The sequence below is a fragment of the Euleptes europaea genome, chromosome 19, assembly GCF_029931775.1.
Source record: "Euleptes europaea isolate rEulEur1 chromosome 19, rEulEur1.hap1, whole genome shotgun sequence".
Lineage (NCBI taxonomy): Eukaryota > Metazoa > Chordata > Lepidosauria > Squamata > Sphaerodactylidae > Euleptes > Euleptes europaea.
In genome coordinates this window covers 21582254-21596291 of record NC_079330.1, presented here as the reverse complement: position 1 = coordinate 21596291, position 14038 = coordinate 21582254, and the positions used below count along the sequence as shown (strand labels likewise).

At 46.5% G+C, this 14038-nt stretch overlaps 1 protein-coding gene across 2 annotated transcripts in view; it reads right to left on the bottom strand.

Annotated features, from left to right (window-relative positions):
• LOC130491376 (sphingosine-1-phosphate transporter SPNS2-like) overlaps positions 1-14038 on the bottom strand; it is a 122981-nt gene that overhangs the window by 94908 nt on the left and 14035 nt on the right. The window lies entirely within an intron of this gene.

Genomic DNA, 14038 nt, shown 5'->3' with positions numbered 1-14038 from the left:
TGATCTTAAAAGATCATGCCTTTCCCAGACAGAATCGCAACAATCTTTTCCACACTGAGTTGAACTCAATGCTATGCATTCAGAAATAACATGCATGCCAACAGGAGAGATTGACTGGCAACCCAGAGCCTGGCACATGGATTACAGCAGAGAGTTTCTCAAGGATTTATAGATCAGTGGATAATTGCAGCATGCTGATTATAGCATGCCATCATTCCCAAGCTTACATCACAACAGCTCACCTTTTATGAAGTCATTTACTCATTAGTGCATAACAGAAGAAGAAGAGTTGGTTTTTATATGCCGACTTTCTCTACCATTTAAGGAAGAGTCAAACCGGCTTACAATCGCCTTCCCTTCCCCTCCCCACAACAGACACCCTGTGAGGTAGGTGGGGCTGAGAGAGTGTGACTAGCCCAAGGTCACCCAGCTGGCTTCGTGTGTAAGGGTGGGGAAACAAATCCACTTCACCAGATTAGCCTCTGCCACCCATGTGGAGGAGTAAGGAATCGAACCCGGTTCTCAAGATCAGAGTCTACCACTCCAAACCACCATTCTTACCCATTACACCACGCTGGCTCCCATATGAATCAATCCATGTGAATGGTGACCCTTCACTGCTTCTATAAGGCTTTTGGGGCATGATAAAGACTGACTTGACCCTTCATTTAAAAAAAAAAATCTACATTTTATCTTCCCTGGTCTCCCTTCTATAGAAGATTTAAAGAAATGCCACAGCAAAAACCAGCAAGCATTTTGGTCCAGTGCATTACTCTCCCAGTGACCAGACTATTTTACCTTGCTTTTCTGCTAAAAAGTACACAATGATGCTTGCAAATTAAAAAAAAAAAAAACCAAAAAGAAAGAGGGGGAGAAACAAATTAGCAGCAGGTAGAAACACAGCTGTCATAGAAACAGCAAAAATTAATAATAATTAAAAGATCAATGACAGCACGATCAGTAATATGCCAGGAGAATCAATTATCCATGCTTATCATCTAATATTCTCCAATATGGAAAAGGCTATCAGTGGGCTCTCCTGTTCCTCTTTTGCCCCTGCAGCGGTCACACACACACACACACACACATGCACACAAACACACAATGTCCTCAACAAGGTACAAAGCGCTTTCCTTTGTTTAAGCCACAGCCACTCTCCAAAATCCTGAGATCAGGAGAAAGGGGCTTCCAGGCCAAAGCCTCTTATTCATTTCATAGACAAATTTAATCAATAACAATACAATACAAAAACCTTTAATGGCATAGATACAATGGTTCGACAAATTTAATCAATGCCTGTGGATTGGACCAGAAGATTCCTAATGTTAGTGTGCATAAGAAAATACAGCGCAGGTGCGCAAACTACCAAGAGAGATGTCAGCAAGGATCAACAAGGATCCCTCAGTAGTTTCTGGGCCCAATAAATGCACAACCTTGATGGAAAGTCCAACCACTGCCAGTCCTGTTCCCCACATTTGCTTCCAACAGTGGCCAGGCCAGATACATCTGAGAAACTCCTACACAGGGCAGAAAGGCCCTGGAATTCAGAGGTATACTGCCTCTGAACATGAAGTTCCATTTAGCTATCATGGCCCACAGTCATTGGCATGATCCTTATCCTTTTTTAGGAAATATATGAAGAGGAGCATATTCATTCAGGGCATCATTATGGACGGAAGTAACAGGCCACAATAAAAATAATATTTAGGAAATGCACTCACCACCCCCACCCTGCCCAGGTATTGCCCTGAAGCTGAAATGGGAGATCCTGCGATGGAGAAAGATAATGAGGCAGGAAACATTATGATAAGGGATGACTTCAAATACTCTGAAGACACTGCGGGTTGTATGTTCCAAGATGGAGAACTGACTCCTGGAGATATTTAGATACTTATATCCTGCTTTTCTGCCCAATGAGGACCCAAAGCAGGTTACAACGTTGTTCTCTCCTCTTCCATTTTATCTTCCTTAAAATCAACTTTAAAAGGTCTCCGGCCCTATTGAACACATGAAGCTACCTTATACTGAATCAGATCCTTGGTCCATCAAAGTCTGTATTGTCTACTCAGACTGGCAGTGGCTCTCCAGGGTCTCTGGCAGAGGTCTTTCACATCACCTACTTGCCTAGTCCCTTTAACTGGAGATGCCAGGGATTGAACCTGGGACCTTCTGCATGCCAAGCAGATGCTCTACCACTGAGCCACGGCCCCTCCCCATGAGCTCTTACTCATTCATCAACTGCAAGCCACTGGGGGGGGGGGAACACCCTGAATTTCATTTCTGGGAGTCAACGCTATTATCCACCTTGGTTCTAAGCACAGCTGTACCCCTTTCCTCCCACATCCAAGTCCAGGTCCCTGCTTGAGAGAAAACATTCATGGCTCTGAAGAGAGGCGACAGGAAAAGATTCACACACACTCGCTCACTCTGGGGCCACGTGGAAGAGAGATGACTGTTAGAAACCACCTGTGTTCTCCTCTCAAGGCTCAGCATCCTTCAGAGGAGAAAGATGTTCATGGAATCTGTGCTCAAAGTGGCAAAGGGCAACCATAGTTAGTTATCCCAATTCAAACTTGTCCTCTCCAATGTTAAGATGCCAGTTTATGTTGGCACACTTAAATCTACTTCTAACAGCAATGATTAGAGACAGATACATCAAAATCCCTTACGAAGAGAGAATCGTTGTATGCACAAAGAGGCAACCCGAATCGGCAGCCCATGTCTTACTACACTGCGATCTTTATGTGCCCCCGTGGGAAAAATTCCTGCTACCACTATTTAAGGATAGTCTAGTCCAAACAGATGTGGGCCTAGTGCGCTACCTATTAGGAGACAGTAATGCGCATACAACATTGATGGTAGCAAGATTCTTGGAAACCTCTTTAGGAGCACTGTGCCAAGCTCCTCGACAGAGTTAGACTTTGTCAAACGGGTTACCTAGCACTTTTAAGATTTATAGATTTTAACTAGTTTATTGATATTTTATTGCTCAAAGATTTTATTTTAACCATTGATTACTGTATTTTAAAGATCTACGCCAATAAAGGTTTGAATTGAATAGCTATCCCAAAGTGGGATGTTTTACGACTAAGCCTGATGAGAAACACAACAGTTCATTAATACAACCAGAGACAATCCTACCAGAAAACAGCCGTCTAGTCTAGAGTGATGGATTTTGGGCACCTTGAAAACTTAAGACAACTGGGGTGCGATTTGTCTTAGGGGGTCCAATCCACCAGGAAAGCTCTCTTATGAAACAACAATACAAAACTCACAGTGCAGTAGGTGTAAGTAAGGATACCAACTTCAAGGTAGGGTCTGGGGTTGTCCCAGATGTACAGCTGATCTCCAGACTATAATGATCAGCTCCCCTAAATGAAGGGACAACTTTGAAGGGCGGATTCTATGGTATACCATAGACTGTAGGAGAACCTGAAGTCCTAGAATGATGTCACGTCCCTGATGAGCTCCCTCACCTCTCCAAACTCCACTCCCCCAAATCCCCAGGAATTCCCCCAGCTGCATTTGGCTGGTCCTCAACAATTATACCCTTCTAAACCCACTGAAATCAACGGGCTTAGATGGGCGTAACTTTACTGAGAATTGCGACGAAGACAGACCAACATTCTGACTAAGTCAGCTTTATAACAGAGCACAAACATTCTATGCAGAAAGTCCAAGGTTCAACCTCTGGCATTTCCGGTGAGTGAATCTTGGGTCACAAGTGTGAGTCAAGACTTTTCATTTACCATTTCCCGAAACCAATGGAAACCACTGCCAGCCAAAGGAGACAGCGGGTTGGATCCAACCCATTTCCCTGCTGCTGAAAAAAAGGTAGAGGGTGAAAAAGGCTATGCTGGAGATCATGAGACTTGCATGTACAAAAGCCATGTGGTTGGGGGCTGTAGAAAGCAGGGGATTGGGGCAAGATGAAGGGCCCTCAGATGGGCAGCAGTACCATACTGGGTCATGAGCTCCTACAGAAGAGGTGGTGGAAAGTGCCATCAAGTTGCAGCCAACCCATGGCGACCCTGCAGAGGACCGAAGTGGCTTGCCATTGCCTGCCCCTGCGTAACAACCCCCAACTTCATGGGTGGTGTCCCAACCAAATTCTAACCAGGGTCAACCCTGCTTAGCTTCCAAGATCAGGCTAGCCTGGGCCATCCAGGTCAGAATTACTGTGGTCGTTTATGCATGGGTACTTTCAACTCACGTTCGCACCTGGTCTGAATCGGTTGATCCTTGGAGTTACGCATGAGTTTTCCGTCCATTAGAGATGACCTCGCTGCTAGCCCTCACAATGTCCAGGTCTTCCCATTCCTCTGTTAACCCGCCTCTTCCATCTTCCCTGAGCAAAGCCCGGGTGAAATCCCCATGCATAAGGCAAAGTGTGGGGCACACAAGCCTGGTTTTGCTCACAGCCAATTACAAAGCAGCATGTCCAGAGGTGAGGACTGAAATACTTCCTGCTTCCTCGGAGCTTGTTCTGAGCAGAAGAAAATCTTTTTCAAACTGAAGCTTGGATTTCTCCTCCCCCCCCTTCCTTTCAGATTGCTCTGATTTTTGTTTGTTTGTTCTCAAAATGCTTTTTTATGTGGCAATTGGGTTTGGGGGGGGATATTTTCTCTCACATTAAGCACTACAAGTAAGCCGATTACAATGCAGCATTTAAAGGGGCGGGGACTTGATTTGAGCTTGGAGACTGCTGGTGCATAGATTCCCAACAGGAAAATGTGGGTCCAGTGAGCAACGAACCTCAGGTAAAACTCCCACGCATAAACAACCTCTGTTTGTGCTTTCTTTGGGAAGGACCTGATGCTGGAACACATGCCTAGACAGCAAGGACGCCACACCTCCCATCTCTGTTTGGACGCACACTAAGAAGCAGCAGAGTGGCAAGGTGTTGCCGCTCAGTGGTGGAGAGGATTCATTCATGCCTTCTTCCTTACTGCACCTCCTGGTTATCAGTTTGTCTTTCCCATCCCCATCTTTTTGAGCCTGCTGCCCCCAGTCCTTGTTTTGATACCACTGAGGTTGCAACTCTGGATCCTTCTCTTTCAGTCAACTGCTTGCACGACGTGCTCAGCCGGGTCTGGCAAGACAAAAGACAGCTGAGCTGGACAGACAGAGGTCTTTTATGCGTAGCTGTTCCACTCGCCGTCACCCCTCCGACGACTTCGGGTCTTTGATTGGGTGATGCATACTGTTTCCAACCGTAAGATCACCCCGCTCTTCCCCTACGTTCCCCCGCGTTTTCAGAGACCTGTTTTATCTCAAATTTGAAAACCTGGGCAAAACGCGGGGAAACGCAGGGGGAGAGCGAGGCGACCTCTGACTACTGGAAACGGTGTGCATAATCAACACCAAGACCCGAAGTCGTGGGAGGGGTGACGGCGAGTGAAACAGCCATGCATAAAAGACCTGACAGTCAGACTTGGGTGCTTCAGGCAACTTCTTTGGTAGGACTTCTTTAGGGGAGGGGCCGTGGCTCAGTGGTAGAGCATCTGCTTGGCATGCAGAAGGTCCCAGGTTCAATCCCCGGCAGCTCCTATTAAAGGGACCAGGCAAGTAGGTTATGTGAAAGACCTCTGCCTGAGACCCTGGAGAGCTGCTGCCGGTCTGAGTAGACAATACTGACTTTGATGGACCAAGGGTCTGATTCAGTATGCGGCAGCTTCATGTATTCATGTGTGATGCCAAGCTCCCTGACAGAGCACCTCCTTGCATGTGGAAGGCTGCAAATTCAATCCCTCCCGCTAAAAAAGGTAGCAGGCGCTGGGAGAGACATTCCCTGGCTTTGGCAGAAGCGTTACCAGCCTGAGCAGATCGCTCAGGGCTAGGTGACTCAGGAGAAGACAGCTGAATGCATTCCTATGAAGGCAGAACTCATCACCAGTTTCTGGCCTGCCTAGGTAAAATGCTGCAGGCATTGCTTACAGCGCGGCTTTGAACCCCCTGCTGGGAACAGAGTGTGCCGTACGTCTCCATTAGGAGGAACTGCACAGGAAGACGGATAGAAATGCACCAGTTCTGTCTCCCAGAGTGAGATATTTGCTCCCCCTGCCTTTTCAAAGCCCTTATCTCCTTTGCCTGTCAGTATTCTCTGCAAGGAAAAGGTAATTAAGGCCATCTCCGCACAAGCCAGCTCCTGCATAGGATCTCCCACAAGAGACTGATAGCGGCCACAGCCTGCAATTGTGAATCCCACACACACACACACACAAATACAGCAGCCACAGATCTTCCAGAGCTGCAAACAAGCCACAAGTCACCCAAACAGTAACAGCTACTTCTGCAGCAGGGTTACATTTTTTAAAAGAGAGAGAGAGAGTGAGTTCAGATCGCTAGAAGCCAGCGAGAGACGGTTGAGGAAGCAGGCCCTGCATCGTGTTGGAAAAAGTATTTTTATTTTCCTTTCACGTTCACAAACCAGGCTGAGTAGTACTTGGCTTAAAATAAACCCCAAACCTAAATTCTGTACCTTGCATTCATTATAAAGCAAGAGGCAAATCTTGCAAACTGACTCTATGCATGCTTATTGAGGTCTGAGAAAAGGCTACCCAGAGATTTAATATGCAGCTGCTGGAGGTGGGGGGGGGGGGGAAGAAGCAATGAATGCCTTGTGTGTGTGTGTGTGTGTGTGTGTGTAAAAGTGCCTTCAAGTCGCAGCCGACTTATGGCAACCCCTCATGGGGTTTTCAAGGCAAGAGACTAACAGAGGTGGTTTGCCAGTGCCTGCCTCTGCTTAGCGACCCTGGACTTCCTTGGTGGTCTTCCATCCAAATACTAACCAGGGCTGACCCTACTTAGCTTCTGAGATCTGATGAGATCTCTATGGGATTTCAACCAGCTATCCGGATGTCCACCCTGACCTGGATGGCCCAGGCTAGTCAGATCTCATCAGATCTCAGAAGCTAAGAAGGGTCGGCCCTGGTTAGTACTTGGATGGGAGACCACCAGGCAATACCAGGGTCGTCATGCAGAGGAAGCCTGTGGCAAATCACCTCTGTTAGTCTCTTGCTTTGAAAACCCTACGGGGTTTCCATAACTCCACAGCAACCTGATGGCACTTTACACACACACACACACACACACACACACACACACCTGGAAGTCCACTCTCAGGGCCAGGAAAGACCTCTGCAGAAGACCCCGGAAAGCCACCGCCAGTAAGCTATGGCCTATTGATGGAGCATCGGCTTTGCATGCAGCAGGTGCCATGTTTGACCCTCGGCACCTCCAGTTAAAGACCTCTCTGGCAGCAGATAGTGGGAAAGGCCCTTCTTGGCCCAGCATCCCGGAAGACCTTCTGCCTTGTCAGAGACACAGAGATAACCGGGCCAATGTTTTGCCACGGGGGGAAAGCAGCTTCATACTTTCCAAGTTGTGCTACTGCCGGTGTCAGTTCCCTCTCCCTACGACTCCCGCCCGCAACACGCATTTTCGATCCTCTATTTTGGGACGCATCAAAGCACGCGCTCCCAAGCCGGCTGAAAGCGAGCGAGGCGCCAGTGCGCAAGAAGGCAGTCGCCGGGTTGCGAGGAGGACAAAAATTACAACCTTGAGGGAACCACAGTCCCACAGACAAACCTGCAATCTGCAAAGAATGTGAACTACCGGGGAGAAAAACAAATTAAGACCACAGTGAAAGAAAACACAGACTTAAGCAGGCCTCTCATTTTTACTTTTTTTTTTTTTTAAAGCAGAGCACTCTCTAGTTTGTTTTTTTGAGGTCAGAGATGAAGGAGAAAGGAGAGGGTTTTGTTTGTTGGTGAGCTTTTCAAGTTCCCGTGAAATTGGGCGGACAGCAACCATCCTCCCCCCCCAATTAGCTCTCGCTTTCACAGGCAGCGCAATGAGTCCCGTGTGCTAGGAGGAGAGGTCTCTCTAGGTTTTTTCTCGAGTCTCGGGGGGGATGCATGTCTTCGAGAAGCAGATAATTTACTGCTCTGCAAAGCCGGGAGCTTCTGAGGAACCCGTCTGCTTATCTGCCGGCCTGCTGAGGAACCCATGTCTTTGCCACAGAAACCTGAACGTGGGAACAGTACCAGCCCCCCTGGAAGCTGGCCCTGGGTCTACTGCTCCAGGAAGGCCCATAGCCGGACACCCACCCATGACCAACCCCCAACACGCCACCAGTCCCAGGCCCACCTCCTGGCAGGGGTGCCAGCTCCGGGTTGGGAAATACCTGGAGATTTTGGGGGTGGAGTCCGAGAGTGGAGTTTGGGGAGGGAAGGGACTTCAATGGACCATACTGCCATAGAGTCCAACTTCCACAGTAGCCATTTTCTCCAGGTGAACTGGCGTGTCGCCTGGGGATCTCCAGCTACTACCTGGAGGCAGTGTGAATACAGCTAGCGTTGAGCCCCTGAGGAAGGCTGACATAAGCCGAAACAGAAAGTGAACCGGACTTCTGTAGCATTGGCTTATTACCTTACCTCTTGAAGAGAAAAGATGCTCTCAAGCCCAGGACTGTAAATATTCCCTGCGGTGGCTTCAATTGTATACAGAATTTACTTGGCTGGACATTGTCCATGTTGGTTGTACCATATGTATGGTGCATGACTATTTGTTGCTTAATACAAACTTGTATTGTTTTGCAGTTTGAAGCTGTTTGTTTGCTAACTACCTGGAGGTTGGCAACCCTAGGGTGTACACATGCAGCACGGGGGGGGGGGGGGGGCTAGTTAGTGGCACTGGGTCTTACCAGAGGTCAAATGGCCAAGCTCCTTGGACACCTGGAAATGGCCCTGCTGGGTAGTGTTCTGGGATGTTTGATTCTGACAAAGTGGTGACTACTTGCTCAGCCTCACCGCTGCTTGCCAGGTCTGCTTGCTAGGCCTCATTAAACATGCTTCATCAATGACACCAAGTACTTCTCTGTGGTTGCGGGCTTTGGGAGACTATCAATAATGGTGGGGAAGCTGTTATTTCATGGAACAGAATGCTGCCTTCTAATTGTGGAAGGCCCCAGAGGAACCAAAGTTTTAAAACCACCAGTCTGAAGTGCCTCTCTGAATATGCCATCTTTAAAAAGAAGAAGGAACTGTAGGTATGCTGAATGCTCCTTCCAAAGGTTCTTGCTGAACTGGGAATAGGCCAGGCACAAAGACGGCGGTGGTGCTAGACTGGTGAGGCTCATTATTGATAAAGGATAATGAGCCAAACGAGACAGAGCACTAAACGCAGAACTGTTGCAAAAAAAATGGCCCGCACGTCGTGTGGTCTCCTCTACCCCACATGACATCCTAATGACTCCGGTCTCCCTACCCCACCACCATCGGCGACTAGTGACATGTAGTCGGATGGGAGAAACACAGAACACTGCAATGCCTTCCGACAAGATCGCAAGCTCGGTCTACAACCAAGAGGGAAATCCAGCTGCAGTTTTCTGTTGTGAGCATGCAGCTGCTCCGTCCTGCATAAATTATGCAAAACTGAGCAAATGTTACATAAGGGGGGAAGGGAGAACCGCGTGAGCCATTCTGAGCTCCTTGGAGGAAGGGTGGGATAAAAGTGTGGTAACTTGCTAAATTACATAATATTATTTTTGCAAATTAGTTCGCATAATCCATTTTGCTTCAGGGAGCGCTGGAAAAGAGCAAACTAGTTTACACAGCAAAACCTGACCCACGGTCGTCAGGTTTCAGCCTCTATCCTCATCATTGTTCTAATCTAAGGCATCCCTGGGCTGCCTTCCTAAACCATAAAGACTAGAAACGTGTTTTGTTTTAAAAAAGAAAGCCAAGCATTTCATGGTGCTGAATTTTGCATCCAGTATCTAATCCCGCATTTTGGTGCTGCACTCACAGGATTTGTAGGAGATGCTGAGAGAAGCTAACCTCCCATTTGAGCAGAGGATTTCCTTCCACGGAGGAAATCCGTTTTTGCCATAAAGGCCCTCTTTTCCTCTGGGACAAAAATGTCACTTAAAGTAGGAGTTAGTGGGTATTGGCATTTCCCCATGTCCGTTTACATTACAGATGTGCACAAGCACATTGATTAAAACATCCATTTATGATTACATTAAGATTCTTTTTGTGCTGTGTTTTACTGATGTGCACGGTTGTGCTCTGGTAAAACACCACAGAAAAAGAAACTAGATACAAACCATGCGCACAAGGGGGAGAGACTAAGCCACTTTCCTTATTTCTATCAAAATTGCTTTTTTGCACTGTTTTATCAACATTTGCCAGTGATCTAGTAATGGAAAAATAAACAAATGAGCCGAACGAACCTGAAGAGTTCTATACAAAAGGTTTCTTTCTTTAAAAGCAGCAACAGAGGATCTTCTGATGCACCAGTTCCACTTTAGAAACAAGACCAAGTAATTCAAAAATTCCAAACTCTGGGAAGAAATCTAGACCATATAAATTTCAAAAGCATCCCCAAGTTAAACGCTGATGCCCTGATAGCTGCTCGCCTTACCAAAACACAAGACCAGCAAACTACAGCAACTATTCTGCCCCAGCAACTATTCTGTGGCAAGCCAATTTCCTTACTTGTCAACAGGCCAAAGTTTTGAGCAACAGGCTATAGCTCAGCGACAGGGAGTAATGCACAACGCCGCTGGAGCCTCAGTAATTTGCAGTTTTTAAAAAGTGCGACTTGTGCTCCCCAGAGCAAGTTACACATGTGGCCACTGGCTAAAAGAGTCCACCTTGCCTTTTCAAAGGGAACGTGTACAGACCGTTCGAGGTTCAAAACCGAACGTATGCATATTTATACCCCTGCTTTTCTCCCCAACGAGGATAGGGTTGCCAATGGGCCTGCAGAAAAATGTCCTCTCTTTTAAATAGAGGCTTAATATGTGGAAATGGGCAGCTGAAGTTTCTCATGGCATGGCTATAAATAACATCATCAAATTTTTAAAAAAACCCATTAAGCATCTATATGGGGCAGGCCATTTTCTCTCTCCAGGAAGTTGGCAAGGCTAAATAGGAGACTCAAAGTTACTTATAACATCATTCTCCTGTCCTACCTTTTATCCTCACAACTACCACCCTTAGGGTTGCCAATGGAGTTGGGAAATACCTGATTATTGGGGCAGAACCTGACGAGGGCAGGGTTTGGGGAGGGGAAGGACTTCAGTGCCATAAAGTCCAATTACCAAAATGGCCATTTTCTCCAGGGGAACTGATCTCTGTCAGCTGGAGATCAGTTGCAATAGCAGGAGATCGCCAGCTAGTACCTGGCAGTTGGCAATCCTAACAGCAGAGAATGGCCTCAGACCTGGGTCCTCCAGTCTGATACTAAGGTGCTATTCACACAGCCCAAATGCACTTTCAATCCACTTCCAATGCACTTTGAAGGTGGATTTTACCGTGGGAACTGGCAAAATCCACTTGCAAACGATCGTTGTGCAGTGAAGGTGGACTGAAAGTGCATTATTTGGGCTGTATAAATGGCACCTTAGTCTAACAATTATACTACACAGGTTCCCATGCATATGAAGTAGTGGGAAATGGCTCTGTAGGACCTGGATCACTCATCTTGATACCCAAGACTTCAGGGGACGCAAGCACACACCGGTTCCCCATTCCCACACTCCCCAGGATATCTCTTAAAAAAAAAAAAAGAATTATTTTGCTACTCACAGACCCCCAAAGTCCTCCTGTTAAAAACGGTGACAACACTACAGCAGAATCTAAATTATATATTCTAAATTATATACATTAATATGCTAAGGTTGTCATTGGAAAGGACGTGTGTAATTACAGCATACTCTTATAACCACAGTTCCTCACACAAAAGGCCATTTTGTTGCTCCCCCCCCCCCATTTTCAAAATTAGAAGCAACTTTGTGCCTCTCCCTTTCGGGCCCGCAGGAGCCGTGAACTACATGAATCTGGTTTCCAGGATTTCAACTGCATACGGTGTAATCTGCTCTTGCTATTCTGAAGGGCAATGCAGACTTCGTTCTTTTTCCACACATCCCCATGTGCTACCAAAGACGGAGGCAGAAAACGTTGCCTTAGAATGGGGACCTAAATTTAGGCACCTCTCTGTTCCTTCAAGTGAAACAGGGGTCTGCTGGTCACACACGCAAGGAAGTTGGAGGATAGTAGATGACTTAGGGGGGCACATTTAGAGATTTAGAGAGCAATCCTTAACATGTCGACTCAGAGTCCTACCTGGATCTATTCAGCGGGACTAACTCCCAGGAAAGTGTCTTTAAGATGCTGCCAAGTTCTGCGCTGTTGCTATTAAAATACGCAGTACTTTGTTGGAAAAGGATTGTTCATACACGTTATAATTTTAAGGTGATAATTTTAACCAGGGGTTGTTTTCATTGATCTTATACCTTTATTTATACAAGCAGTTTGTAACCCTACGGTACAAAACTATCAAGTCTAGATACTCTGATGTATTAACAAGTGACTGGTCAATGGACCGTATTAATAAAATTTGATTTGATTTGTGTTCTTAAGCTGGCACTATTATAAAAGTTATATGTGGTGCAGAGAAAGCAGAGGGCCCTGACCTGGATGGCCCAGGCAAGCCCGATCTTGGCAGATCTCAGAAGCTAAGCAGGGTCGGTCCTGGCAAGTACTTAGATGGGAGGCCACCAAGGAATACCAGGGTCGCTATGCAGAGGAAGGCAATGGCAAACCACCTCTCTCAGTCTCTTGCCTTGAAAACCCTACTGGGTTGCCATAAACCAGCTACAACTTGACAGCACTTTACACACAGAGAAAGTAGAGAGAACATGAGCTTATTTTCCCTTTCCCATAATACTAGAAGTTGGGCTCATCAAAAGCAGCTGATGGGCAGCAGACTTAAGACAGTCAAATGGAACGACTTATTTTCCCAGCGCAACATCTTGTGGCAGTGAATCCCACAGGAAAATTACACACTGTATGAAGAAGTGCTTTCTTTTCTCCATCCTGAATCTTCCGCCCATCACCTTACCTGGCTGGCCCTTGCTTTATACATGAAGAGGCCAGATTAAGGGCTAAAAGTGGCAGCCTCCATCGTGTTGACTATGACCCTGAATCTGTTCAAGTAGCTGGCCCTGGAGTTCTGATCTGGGTCACATCTAACACCATTCTCAATGAAGCAGGCCAAATTAGATTGGGAAAGGCAGAAAGTTCCTTCCATGAAACATCATTTGCAGAATATTGGGCACAGAATCCAGAACATTATGATCCTTCCATTTCTTTCTCTCTTTCCCCCACCCCCACAAAGTAACCCCACCATTTACCCATCTTATATAAGCACCCTTTAAAAAAAGAAGAAGCTCCCTTTACTTGCCTAATGCAAAATCAGCACTTCCCAGGTTTCAAAACTGCAGGCAAACCCGCTTGTTCAGCCTTTAGTAGAATATGGTTAACAATATAAACACTACATCTGCAGGAAACAAGCAGAACGGCAGATGCTTCAAAGAAAGATTACCCGGGAAAGTTAGTCAGCAGTTTGAACAGCTCAGGACGAATACAACTTATAAACCGCATTAAAATTCATGTTGCTGCAGCAGCATTCAGCCCCCTCCTTTTTATATTCCTCTCACCATCGGACTGTTAAAATGTTGGTATTTAAAGATTTCCTGGTTTAATCAGCTAAAACTTAAGCTTTACAAACACTTTTTTGGGGGGTATACTCAAAGAAAAAGATTCATGGTTAAGGGCTAGAGAAACTTCTGGGCACGCAGGGAGGGAATAAATCTTTTACTATTGAGTATCGAGTACAAAATTCTGCAGATTTAAACAAAAAAACTTCTAGTCTTAAGACTGTGGAGGAAGGCAACGATTAAGCAGGCAGCTATCAGTACGCTGAGCCAGAGGCCATTTATGCACGGGAGGGTTTGCCTTGGATTTGCCGCTCTCTAGGTGCACAGTCCAAATTCTCCAAACTCTGCCTGGGGGCTTATTGTTGAGTTTCGAGAATCTGGATGGGGAAAGTGTGCATCTAAAGAGTAGCAAATCAAAGGCAAAACCTCCCATGAATAAATGGCCAGAGAAAGACTGAAGGATCCCCGGTGGTCGGGACGTAGAGTCTCTGTGGCCTTTTACGCACAGGCTGTTTGCGCTGGATATAC